We start from the raw sequence: 12,910 nt of genomic DNA on the forward strand, positions 1-12,910 counted from the left end.
GAGGAAGAAGCTCACAGAGAACTCCTTAAGAACTGGCATTTGTCTTTTCAGTGCTACTGAAAAAGGCACCCTGAATTATAGTTATTTGGGAAATTTATTAATTTGGAAGGCTTGTACAATGGAAGTGACCTTTGGAAAAATAAGAGCAGAGAAAGTCTATTATTATAATATTGGCACAACAAGAGTAACTTGAATAGAAACAGAAATCATGTTAATTTTTTGGTTTTTTAGAGCCAGACCAGCATGTTTATTTGCCACACACAGCAAATTTTTCCTTTTTCCTTTCAACTAGAGTCAAGGATAGCTCAAGGTTTGATTCTCAACAAATTCAACTTTTAAAAGAACAGCCTGTAAAAACGTAAGTTCTACTTGAGCCCTTAAAAACATTCTGATTGCTGAACATTTGACATGAGAGAAAAATAAATACTACAGATCAACAGAGGCTAGTCTAACAGCAAAACACGCTGCTTCTCTAGAATCAACCCTCAAATATTCAAACAGCTGACAACCTTCTCTCCTCTTCTTGATCCTTAACTATTGGTCATTTCACTGTCAATTACAGAACTTCCATTCAAGGGAAGAAATAGTGGAAGGGAAAAAACTCCAATTACTGTACTATCTGTGATTAGTTATCCACAGGAAATTAATTCACTTTGTAAATTTCTTCTGATAAATTAACTTTCTTCAGCATACAACTACTAATTTTTTTAAAACCTCAATTAGAAAAAGAAATCGGCCTTTAATAAAATGATATAACCCATTTCAAAGAAAGATTTTTTTTATTACTACTATTACTTTTTTAAAATTCTCCATCTGCAAATTCCACTATTCCATCTTTCCTGGCTACATCTATACCTCATTTGAACTTCCACAGGCACAGTGTATGAAACATTCACTGGCACTTGCTGTCATCATATACTGCCTTGTCATATTAGTTGGCCTTCCAATATGACTATGAGTCATTCATTTAAAATTCACCAAGCTGGGTCCGTCACAGCCTGGGGATACAAATGAAGAAGAGAGGCCATGGTCCTACCTTCAAGGCACTCCAGTCTGGTGGGAGAAATCTAAACATCTTTTAAGTGCCCAGTCGGGTAGGAAGAGGGGTAAAGAGCAATGGACCCAACCTGGATGGGTTAGAGACTCAAACTGAGTCTTTTTTTTTTCATGCTTTGCACTTTGATGTATTTTTTTTTAATTAAAGTATAGACACTTTACAATGTTGTGTTAATTTCTGGTGTACAGCACAGTGATTATGTTATTTATCTATATACATATATGTATATTCTTTTTCATATTCTTTTTCATTATAGGCCATTATAAGGTATTGAATACAGTTCCCTGTGCTGTACAGTAGAACCTTGTTGTTTGTCTATTTTCAGACTGAGTCTTTAGGATGTGTAAGAGCTCACCAGGCTAGAGGACAAGATGCATTCTACGTAGAATTAAGATCCTGGAGGTTGGCACCTTTCTTCTGTACCTTTAAAAATTCTAAACAACAAACTGCTTGGCACATAGTAGATGCCTAGCAAATATCTATGGCTCTAAGTTATTCATGGTAGTCTGTGTATGTGGGTAATTAAGAGCTAATCTGTACCTAAAACAGGATTGTGAATTTTTTAGGGATTTCAGATGCCACCATTCAACCCATAGATATGCATAAGCAAGGTCTATATGAATATATTCGTACAGTGTTTGTTCACTAAGAATAGCTTCTCTTCTCCCGTAATTTTGTCTTGTTTTGTTTTTAAAGCACTTTTCACAAATATGGCCTCATTCAATAAAAATTTTAGTAATTAAATACCCTTTCAGGTTTTAATCCCCTCTTTTCTGATGGTAAACACATACACAGAAGCTTACAAAGCTTAAATGATACCCAGATAGCAAAGAGCTTGGACCTATGTATTCTGAATTTGAATATAGGGTTCGTATCAGTTCTCTAGAAATTTATAGCAAAATAAAACCAGTCTAGCCGTGCAAAGTCCACAGGCTGAAGAACACTTTAATATTTTGCTTTTTAAAATACTACCTAGGTTCACCCACGCTGTCTACCAACCACCACTAGTCTCCCGCCACCCTCCATCAACCCCACTAAAATTTCTACTTTCAGGTTAGAGTTAAGAAGCAAAAACTCCAACCCAGGGTATCCTGAGTATTATTTGTGTCTCTTTCATTTGTATATGTTGTGCCTTTTGTGTTATTAATTTCTCTTTTAAAAACCAACCAAGCCTCTTATACTTAGGCACATAAAATTAGTTACCAGCATATAACACAATGACAAGCCCAGTCTACCTGGGAATACAGGCGATATGCTTCTATTATTTACATAATTAACATTTCACATTTGGGGCTTATGGGGAACAAGGCTGCTGGTAAGGAACAGAAAGTCAGTCAGTTTTCCTTGTTTGACACTTTAGAATTACAGACTTTAGAACTAGGACATCAGAGATCATTTTATTCCATACCCTCAAGTTACAGATGAGAGCACTGAGAACCAGGTGAGTGAGATTAAGTGACTTGCCCAAAGTCACAGAGCTAACTGGTGAGAAAACTGTCTGTAGAACAGAAATCTGTTAACTCTCATTGCAGTAATCTTCATTTGACTTCACAGATATTGATAACTTCAATTCTCCACGTAATCCACTTTGTGGATTTAGCTATGAAAACTGCCTTTCCTCCTGATACCCAGCCACATCTCTTACTTCTACAGAGGTGCATCAAAGAAAGACGCATACTTAGGAAATTTAATCACCTAACCAAACCACAGTAAAGAAGGGAAATCATCTGTAAAAAAAAACCTTGAAGGCATGTTCAAATCAAATCACTTTTGTTTTGCTTGTCACCACTAAACGTATAAACTGGATTTGAAAATACTGTATTTTTCTAGACATATCTCTAAAGTCTGAAGTTTCATAAAATTTAAGTTTTATTTTTTTTTTACATATACACACTCATTGTCACATTTTTTTCTCTGTGAAAAATTTAAGTTTTATAAAATTATAAAATTATGGGTGACAAGGAGAGATTTCTCTTTTTCTTTTCTATTGATAGCTTGAAGCTATAATATACTTCTCATACGCTATCAAGAAATCATAGTAAGAACTAAATTTTGAACAGAATAAAATACAAAATAAAAACCAAGAGAGAACTAAAGCACCAGCTTTTAGCATATGACTTCTCGTTGTCCGAAGTGTAAAATGCCCGGAAGCATCAAAGCAGTCACCTTCCCCACATTCACATTTACTCATGTTTACTTGTGGGAAAGCTACATTTCTTCTTCCTCTCAGGACAGGCCACCAACACCACAGTAGCACCGAGGTCCCGCAATTCTCCCCAATGGAAACTTTAACCTCCTGACTCAGTCATTCAATAAGCACTTATTAAGGACCCACTCAGTGCCAGGCAGTCTGCTAAGTGAAGGGGACAGATCATGCATCAACTAATAAGTCATCATTCTTGCCTCCCAGAAGTTCATCTAATGGGCTAGTTCCAGAGAAAACCCCAAGACGGGTATCAGCTAACTTCCTTTATTCAACAAAGATTTACTGAGTGCCAGGCACCAGAGACAGAAAAAGATGCCAAGGAAATTTTCAGAAGTAAGAGGTCTTTTCAAAATTTACTAAACAACTTTGCTCTTTTGGATTATTAAAATCACATGTTCTCCAGGAATGCCAAACATCAGAAGTTGATGGTAAAGGCTTTTGATGATACTACATAATTTTGGTCAAAAGCACTGTTTCCTCAAACTTTCTACTTTCGGAAGCCAGGGATACTATCCTGAACTGATATAATTTTTGTTATTTATTATAAGACCCGTAATATAGAAACGTGGTTGATCTTACCAACAAACTGAGACGAGTTGTTTCCTATGTAGACAGATGCTTCCAGTAAAATGTACTATAAGCTTCTAAGGTCAAACAGGTGACAAATCCTGTTAAGTTTTCTTGCCATCACAGAGTACATCAAAGCAGCTTAGGCAGCCCTTCACAATGACACAGCACCAGGCCAAGTTTTCAGGGTGAGAGTCTCTGCTTTTCCTTCTCCCTTCCACAAAAAGTACAAAAGGTATCAGTTAGTACACAAGCCATCTGGCAAATATCACAGTGTCCTCTGAGTTTTTTCCTTGAAATTAATCCAGGAAACCGATCCTTGTCAGAATGAATCCTATCCCATTAACATATTTTTAATATTATTACTAGTAGTGGTGGTGGTGATCATAACTACTAGCTTTGCAGTTCACAAAATACTTTCAAGTATATTATCTTATTTACTGAAAAAATGGAGAAGGAATAAAAGGAAACATCATAGGCAACTATCGCAAATATCAAAAATCAAGCCCAGTTTGACTGGACTTGAAAGACAAGCATTTTCCTTCCCACCAAGGGGTCAAGAAGTTATTTCTATCAAAAAAGCATAGGACTGACTCTAGTAAAGCAAAATCACAAATTTCCCCTTAAATTATGCCCTTAAATGCTAGGCCTAATTGATTCAGTTTATAAATGTTAAGACCATAGTCTCAGCGAGAATCTGATATTATAAATCTTTGTTACCTCAATCCCTTTCCCAAATGCTTTACCCACATTTAAAGGCTCAACAAATGTTCTTCTAAAGAAGGAACACTTAATGAGGAAGCTGCCATAGAAAGACAAATTGACAATACTCAGCGTCCAAGTATCTTTTTAAGATTTAACAAATATTTACTGTGCACCAATCAAGTACCAAGCACAAGGCTAGACACATCACATAAATCATCTCATTAACCTCACGAGCCATGCCCAGATACCCCAATACTAAACAGTTCTAACACTTGCAGCCTTGATCCCACCTGATTAATCCCTAGAATTCAATTCCTGCTGGAACTCAGGTCTTCATTCTCACAGACTTAAGCATCTTTTAATGGTTTTTACTAGGTAAAGCTCAGTAAAAAATCCTTGTGCCTGTTTTTAAGTTCCTAACTCCAGAATAAACACCACTCATTCCAGATATGGCACACGGTGATAATGGCCATAATCAAGTATTGTCTTGGATCATCACACTTGCTAAAGAATAAACCTAGAATGCTAAAAAAAACCTGAATTTCAGGTGGGCAAAGGCACTGAATTTTTTTTAAACTGAAGTACAGTGAGTTACAATGTGTCTATTTCTGGTGTACAGCACAATGTCCCAGTCATGCATATACATATGTATATTAGTTTTCATATTCTTTTTCATTAAAGATTATTACAAGATATTGAATACAGTTCTCTGGGCTATACAGAAGAAATTCATTTCTTTTTTAAATCTATTTTTATATATAGTGGCTAAAATTTGCAAATCTCAAACTTCCAAATTTATCCCTTGCCACACCTTCTTTTCCCTGTTACCATAAGATTGTTTACTATGTCTGCGAGTCTGTTTCTGTTTTGTAGATGAGCTCATTAGTGTCCTCTTTTTTTCGTTTTTTTTTAGATTCCACATATGAGTGATATCATATGGTATTTTTCTCTTTCTGGCTTTCTTCACTTAGAATGACAATCTCCAGATCCTTCCATGTTGCTTCAAATAGCATTATTTTACTTTTTCTTATGGCTGAGTAGTATTCCATTGTATAAATATACCATAACTTCTTTATCCATTCATCTGTCGATGGACACTTAGGTTGTTTCCAAATCTTGGCTTTTGTATATAGTGCTGCTATGAACATTGGGCTATATGTATCTTTTCAGATTAAGAGTTCCTCTGGATACACGCCCAGGAGTGGTATTGCTGGATCATACGCTAAGTATCTTTTTAGTCTTTTTAAGGAATCTCCATACTGTTTTCCATAATGGCTGCACCAAACTACATTCTCACTAAAAGTGTAGGAGGGTTCCCTTTTCTCCATACCACCCTCTCCAGCATTTATCATTCATGAACTTTTTAATAATAGCCATTCTGACTGGTGTAAGGTGATACCTCACTGTAGTTTTGATTTGCATTTCTCTGATAATTAGCAATATTGAGCATTTTTTCATGTGCCTATTGGTCATTTGTATGAGAAGACATTGAATTTTAAGAGTCTTACCAACCTTGAAACTATTTTCTAGGCCTCTGAATACAGAGTCTTCTCTATTTGAATGAACTGTGGAAGGCAAGTTTGACCCAAGAGTCCCTACTCACATACTTATCAGAAAGAACCAAGGTGAAAAAAAAAAAATATTCCAACTGGCATGACCACATTACAATGTTAACAACACATTACTCATCATTGTGCTACAAGAAAGAACTTGCAAGGAAGCCAAGGAAATAAACAAAACTCTCCCAGTCCTCAAAGCACAAACACATCCAAATGCCAGAGCAGGTCACACTGTCCAGTTTACACCCAGGTATAAGTGGGTGCAGAGGGAGTGGGAAGGAGGGAGGAGGAAAAGCATCATTGTGCAGGTGTGCTTGCCAGCACCAAGGCAGATTTCTTTCTTAGATTCATCACGAAACTTTTTAAAAATAAATACTGGGGGAACCCACCTATTTTCATAATTTGATTTATTTGTGGAATTATAAAGAACATGCAGTATATGTAAATAGCATCATAATGTAATAATGATCACAGACATTCTCTTTGGAATCCATCAGATCTATACCTAAATTCTAGCTCTGTCACTTTCTTGCTATGTGACCTTGGGCAAATTGTTTAACTTCTCTGTGCCTTAGGAGGGACCTCATCTAATATTCACTGCGCTATCCCTCAGTACCTTAAACAGTGTCTAAATATTCTGGTTGAGTTAATAAATATTTTGGATGAATAATCTGCAAACAGATATAAGAATATCTGTCTAACTTATGGAATTTTTGTCCTTATTAAATGAGGTGATATATAAAGCACTTAGAATAATTCATGGTAGGATCCCACTGCTAAATAGTAAAGTTCTCTTCCCTTTATTCCCTAGCCAGGTCAGACGTTACAGAGGAGTCATAGCGAGGATTAAGATGGGATAAGAACAGTAGAAGCCAAGCACTGGAATGTTTACCACTAGAGACCTAGCATAAAATCCAGGAATATTTAATCTTGGCAGGTGAAATGATATAACAGTGCCAGTCCCTTATAGCAGATACTTAATAAGTGTTAGATGATCCAGAAAATGCTATTTTGGGTTTTCAGGTATCTGTTACAAGATAGATAAAAGCTTGGGAGAAAGGAAAAGAAAAGGAAAAAAGGGAGTGAGAATGAGTCACATCTTAAATAAACTTGACTACATATTTAAAAACCAAATAAAGGTTTTTTAGAAGGCTATTAAATTCTCTAAAAACATACCATTAGCAAAAACACTCCATTGATTCACAGTATTTACTGCCCTTTTAAGTAATCAGATCTGTGTAAGTAAATTGTTCTTAACTGCTGACAAAGTAAATAAGCTTGAAAGAAAATTTGGGTCCAAAACTCTTCTCCCTTTACTCCAAAAAGACTAATGGGGACTTTGAGGCTACTTCACCTACAGTTTGTGCCCAAAGCAACCTATCTACACGCAGGAGGAAGGACTATTTTATCTTCAAAATTGGGGGTCGGAGAGTATATGCAATTAAATTAAAAATTTGAAGGAATCTTTTCCCTTGACTATGAAGCACTGAAACTTAGAAGATTGCTCTAAGAAACCCAGGTAACTGTTTCACGATAAGCCTGACAGAAGTATACACATTTAGTATCTAAATATAAGGAAAATCTATGCAGAACTGAAACAGATTGTGGTTAAACCTCATCATAATGTGGTCTTCAACTTCCCATTTCACTTCCAGGCATTTGCTCTGTGTTTTTAACCACTCGATCCACCTCCCCTTAAGCAGTATGATACAGTAGAGAGAGAACTGAACAGTCGAATGCATGGGGTCTACACCAAGGTCTACTATCACAGGCATGCAAACTTACACCAGGCCCTCACTCTCTCTGTACTCAGTACTACCTGAGAGCGTCAGGCTAGACCCACTGCTTGCTTCTTCCAAGGTATCCCTTTGGAGAGCAGATGTCTCAGAGACCAACCAAACCCAGCTCCCCTTTTGCTATAACCCAGATTGAAAACATGCGCATTGTTCTTATCCATCCCTTTCCCATAAAAACAGTTACCAAACTCTATTTGTTTTTCTTTAAATCACTCGAATCACTCCTCTTTCTCCATTAAGCTCACTGGTACAGAAACTCTTCTCCCAGGACTATTTTAACAGTCCTCTAACTGCTCTGTCTTCCTCCATTTCACACCACACAGCTGAATCAATTTTCCTAAAATACTAATTTACACATACAGTTCCCTGGTCGGGAATTTTTCACTGTAAGGATAAACCAAACTCTTCTGCCTGAAATTTAAGGTCCTCTCCAATTTATCTAACTCAACTTTGTTACTCTCATTGCTCTCCTAGGTGAAACACTATGCGATGAACCGTCTGCTTGTTCCGTCCCCCAGACAAGATGGGCTCGGCTCACCGCTCTCACGCCTGAGTTTCCCGTCTGTGCTTCCCTAGTCCTCTCTCTTCTCTAGGGCCGAGATTACGCTGAGGGCAAAAGTTTTCCCTACTGAGTCCCTCTAAACTTCTGTATAACTCTAAATAGCTATACCCTTGCCCCGCCTCTTAGTACACATGGCTTTGTATTACTATTTATCTTTTTATTCAGTCTTTATAACTAATTAGTCAGTTCTTGGTGACTTTAACTCTTTCTATACCTGAGACCTAACTTTTCAGAGGGCAGATATCCAATAAAATGTTCGTTGTTGACGGTAACTACTACCTTGAACAAGCCATTTAAATATTCTGGGCCTCATTTTCTCACCTAGAAAACGATGACAATATGCGTCTTTCCTTCCCGCTCTGAATGCTGGGTGCGAGTGAACATAATACTGTATATCCTGTACTTGTTTCTCCTATTTCTTTCTTTCCTAAATGTGTGTGTACATGTATATATATATAACTATGACCTATTTTAACCCAGAATATAAATTCCCAACGAGCCAATTCTCCTACTACTTATTTAGTTTATTTGCTGGGTAACACTTCCTTGGCATCTCCTTAGAGCAACGTGTCCAAATTCCAGTACACAGCAGGTGTTCAGAAGATAGGAATTTATAGTCCCAGCCAGGCAGCAAACATCAAGGGAAATTTATGTAATGATTTTTTTCAATCTTAATTTCCATAATGAGCTAGTATAAAACAAAAAAATTACAAAGATGATGTGAGAGAGAAGGAACTTAATGTTGTTAAAATGAGATGTCATCTTATGCCAAATAGCTAGGAATTGATCTTAGGCAACCAACAACACTAAGATGCAGCAAATATTAAGTCTAACTCTCAAATTCTATTTTCAGAATTCTGAGGAGTATGGGAAGTCTCTAGTCCTGGTCAGTAAACAGGGACCAAGTATTCTTCATATCAGATAAACTTGTCCTTAGTACTAAGAGAAAATTTCAGAAAATGAGGAGTCCAAACACTCACTAAGGTGAGCTCCCAATTCAAAAAAGGTGAAAGCAAATACTCACAAAGGAACTTATAAGAGCAGGAAAGTTTTTAAACAGATGAGAACTTGGTGTCTAAAATATTTTGGTTAGCAGCATTGTATTTTCCCATTGTGTTGCCTCAGTTCCTCACATGGGCCTATCTTCATGTAAATATAAAGACTTACTAATTCTAAAGCTTCAGAAGAATTCTCTTCTTTTCCTTTGAAGTCAGTTATTAATGATTCAAAAGGCACTAGTAGACCAACTCTTTTAAAATGAACCTGAGTTTTCAAAGAATTATTTTAGAACACAAAGCTGATATTTTCAAAGCTGACATCTATATATGATGTTTTCCAAGTAGGTATGTGGCCTGGATACAACTTTGTATAGTTAAGGTTCAAGGCTTATAAAGAATTCTAAGTCAGGTTTTGAAGGAAGAGAAGAAGTAGAACCTCTTTAAATTTTTATACCTATCCCTTTCTTCCATTCCTGTTCCTCAATCCTATTTATCACATCTGCTAACTCCCACTAGCTAACTTTGTTTCTTTGCTCCTTCCCCTGACTTCTGCATTCCTCTTCCCTCTTAAGAACTACCTTGGGGAACCACAAGGTAAAAATCTGGTGCCAGGAGCTAGGGATATTACCTTCTTCCCTATTAAGTCTCCAAATAAAATCAAGGGCAAAAAGCGACTTTCTCTTCATAGTTTTCCACCACCAGATCTCCCTTATCAAGACCACAGAGGAGACATGTCAGAGTCATTTACTCAAAGGAACTGTAAGCTCACTAAAACCAACTGGATTAATTATATGCACCTACTGACAGCAGAAGTTTTCACCTCAGGCTTATTTCCCAGGTACTCCCAGATACTCCAACTCACACATCTTCCCCCACCCTCACCATCCCCCCCAATATACTAAATGTGTGATAAAATAAGAACATTTTATCAAAAATTTGATCTAAAATAACTACAAAAGAAAATCAGTTGCAAATTAAAGTTCAGAAATGTATTTTAGAATTACAAATAGATTTGGGATTATCCACTTCAAAAAGGTCTGTGATAATGTTCTTCAGAACCCCAAGAGGAAATCAAGACCCAACATATTAAGTTTAACCATATAAAACTGCTGATATTTGACTTATTTTATCTGTAAAATGGCAATTTCATTATAGTTAATTTCTTCCTAGTGGGAGAGAGAAGGGCTTCTGTGAGACTATTGGTACTACACATTTAGAATTAAAAGCTTAAAAATATTCTGCAATTTTTGGTCTCATCAAAAAAAAAAGTGCTGTTAAAAGCATATGCACATATATATGTACAAATGTATACATTAATTTGGCTTTCTTTTTTAGGGGCCAAAGAATTCCTGGTCCTCAACAGTATTTATTAAGTGAACAGGCAGGCTGCTTTTTCTCAAGGCCACTATAAATTTCCAGTGAAGGTGTCGAGACCTTGACGACAATAGCAGAATTTGATAGCTAGTGCAATGAGTCCGGCCGCAGGGGCACACTGCCTCAAATGCCACCGGGATCAACTCCCAGGAGTTTCCTCATTGGGATGATATCACCGATCAATTCCCGTTTCATTTCTCAGGGAATGTTTGCTCTCATCTCCTACAGGAAGTTAGTATTGACTGTGCTCAACATTTACGTGCATTTTTACATAATTTTCAGTGCTGAATGTTTCTTTCTAAGCTTTATTTTTCATGAGGGCCGCTATATTGCTCATAATTAAACTAACAGTTTACCAACTAAAGGTCTGTCTTTAGCTTTTTTATTCATTAATTAACCATTTAGCCACTAATAGTTACTAAATGCCTACTATGTTTAAGCTGCTGTGGCAAGCGCCATGAGCGATGGAAGACAAACTATTTAACTGCTCTCAAGGAGCTGGCAGTGCAGTAGAAGAGGCACGCCAAGGGCACAAATAAACTAAAATACAACAATATACCACTATCGCCAGATAGGTACCAATAAAATGACAGGTGGATTCAGAAGTAGAAAAGATCATATTCTGCTGGAAAAAGAAAAAAAGTCAGGAAAGGTTTTTGTGGAAGACAGGGTTTAAACTGGCACTTTGATAGGTAGGATTATTTCACAAGGCAAATGCAGAGGGCAGTGGAGGAAACAAGCTTAAAGATTAGGTGATTAAATGAACTAGATCAACATGTGGACAATTCAGAAAAACCAGGTTGAAAAAATACATGCAGTATGATTCTACTTATAAAGTTTTAAAACAAAACTACATATTATTTGTGTATATATTACACTTTTTTTTTAAAGTCTAAAACGTGAAATGGAATGATACACACCAACTCAGGCCAGTAATCATTTCCCAAAAAAGAGGAAGCAGGTAAGAGTGCAGAGTAGGACTTTAGCTCTATCTAATATCTAACAGTTTATATCTTAAAGAGAGTTAAGAGAACTAAAACAAATACGACAAAATGTTAATATCCATTAAACCTGGGTTGTAGGCTCAAAATTGTGTTAGAGTTTTTTCCCCTGAACTTTTCCAAATATTTAAAATATCCTATTTTTTAAATTTTAAGAAAGGTCCAGGTGACTGGAAGAACAGGAGAGTTATTAACACAAAAATAATAAGGAGCAGGCTGGTTCCCCTAAACTTTAAAGGAACACTTGATTAGCTCAGTTTTAGACTGAAGAGGATCCTTCATATCCCTCACGCAAGAGAGTAGGGTAGGGGCTGACAAATACAGAAAAGAAGAAAGTTTTTATTGCCATCCCAAATCAGATAACCGAGGGGGGTGAGAACCACCTTCCCACGTAACATAAATGCCCTATAACCAAGTCATCTCCCCTAAAACAAAGCCAAGGAAACTTCCAGTTACATAGGAATTCAGATAAAGACCCACTGTGAGTAGCTATTCTGGGCCTCCTCTCTCCCCTCCCTTCCCCTAAACACTCACAAACAAAAACAAAATGTACCCTTGCCCACTTGAGAAAGAATTAAGAATTGGCAGCTCTGCTGAAGTGGACAGTTTCCAAACCAAGGCCCTTCTCTAGAGAAGATGTTGACAGAGCCCAGAGAAAGGAGTGAAGAAAGTCATAACTCAGTTAAGTTTTATGAAGGCTTATCAATGGAAGGTATCCATCCCCCCAATCCCCTTGTGTGCCAACTTCCCTAGAGGAATCTAAGAACCTCTAAGATGTCTTCTATCCTGTTCTTCAGTTCTTCTCCAGCAAAAGACTAACATACAAAATCCAAACTCTTACTTTGCACTTTAAACCCAAACAATTTAACTTCACAAAAATCCAATGAAATTTAAAACATAGGGAAGAGAGGTTTAGAATCCAAGGATAACGAAAAATCTTGTTTTTTTAGAAATACTTTTGTGCGGTGCCCAGTTGCTCATAGCCTATTTCTTTTACCAAAGGTTCATCAGTACAATTTAAACTTAAGTTTAAAAGAAAACAATTGGAAGAGAACTTAGCAGGAGAGATAAATCCATCTGCACAC

At 36.8% G+C, this 12,910-nt stretch overlaps 1 protein-coding gene across 10 annotated transcripts in view; it reads right to left on the bottom strand.

The window, feature by feature from the left end:
* The window catches only part of OTUD7B (OTU deubiquitinase 7B), a 49,635-nt gene that overhangs the window by 29,435 nt on the left and 7,290 nt on the right, over positions 1-12,910 (bottom strand). For 8 of the 10 annotated variants that reach the window (XM_064477701.1, XM_031436514.2, XM_064477703.1 and 5 more), the window contains one exon: positions 3,843-4,044. The exons of the other annotated variants lie outside the window; for them this stretch is intronic. The gene's annotated coding sequence lies outside the window, so the exon portion shown is untranslated. The remainder of the gene's footprint in view (positions 1-3,842; positions 4,045-12,910) is intronic. 10 annotated transcript variants of the gene reach the window in all.

This window comes from Camelus dromedarius, chromosome 23, assembly GCF_036321535.1.
Source record: "Camelus dromedarius isolate mCamDro1 chromosome 23, mCamDro1.pat, whole genome shotgun sequence".
Classification (NCBI taxonomy): domain Eukaryota; kingdom Metazoa; phylum Chordata; class Mammalia; order Artiodactyla; family Camelidae; genus Camelus; species Camelus dromedarius.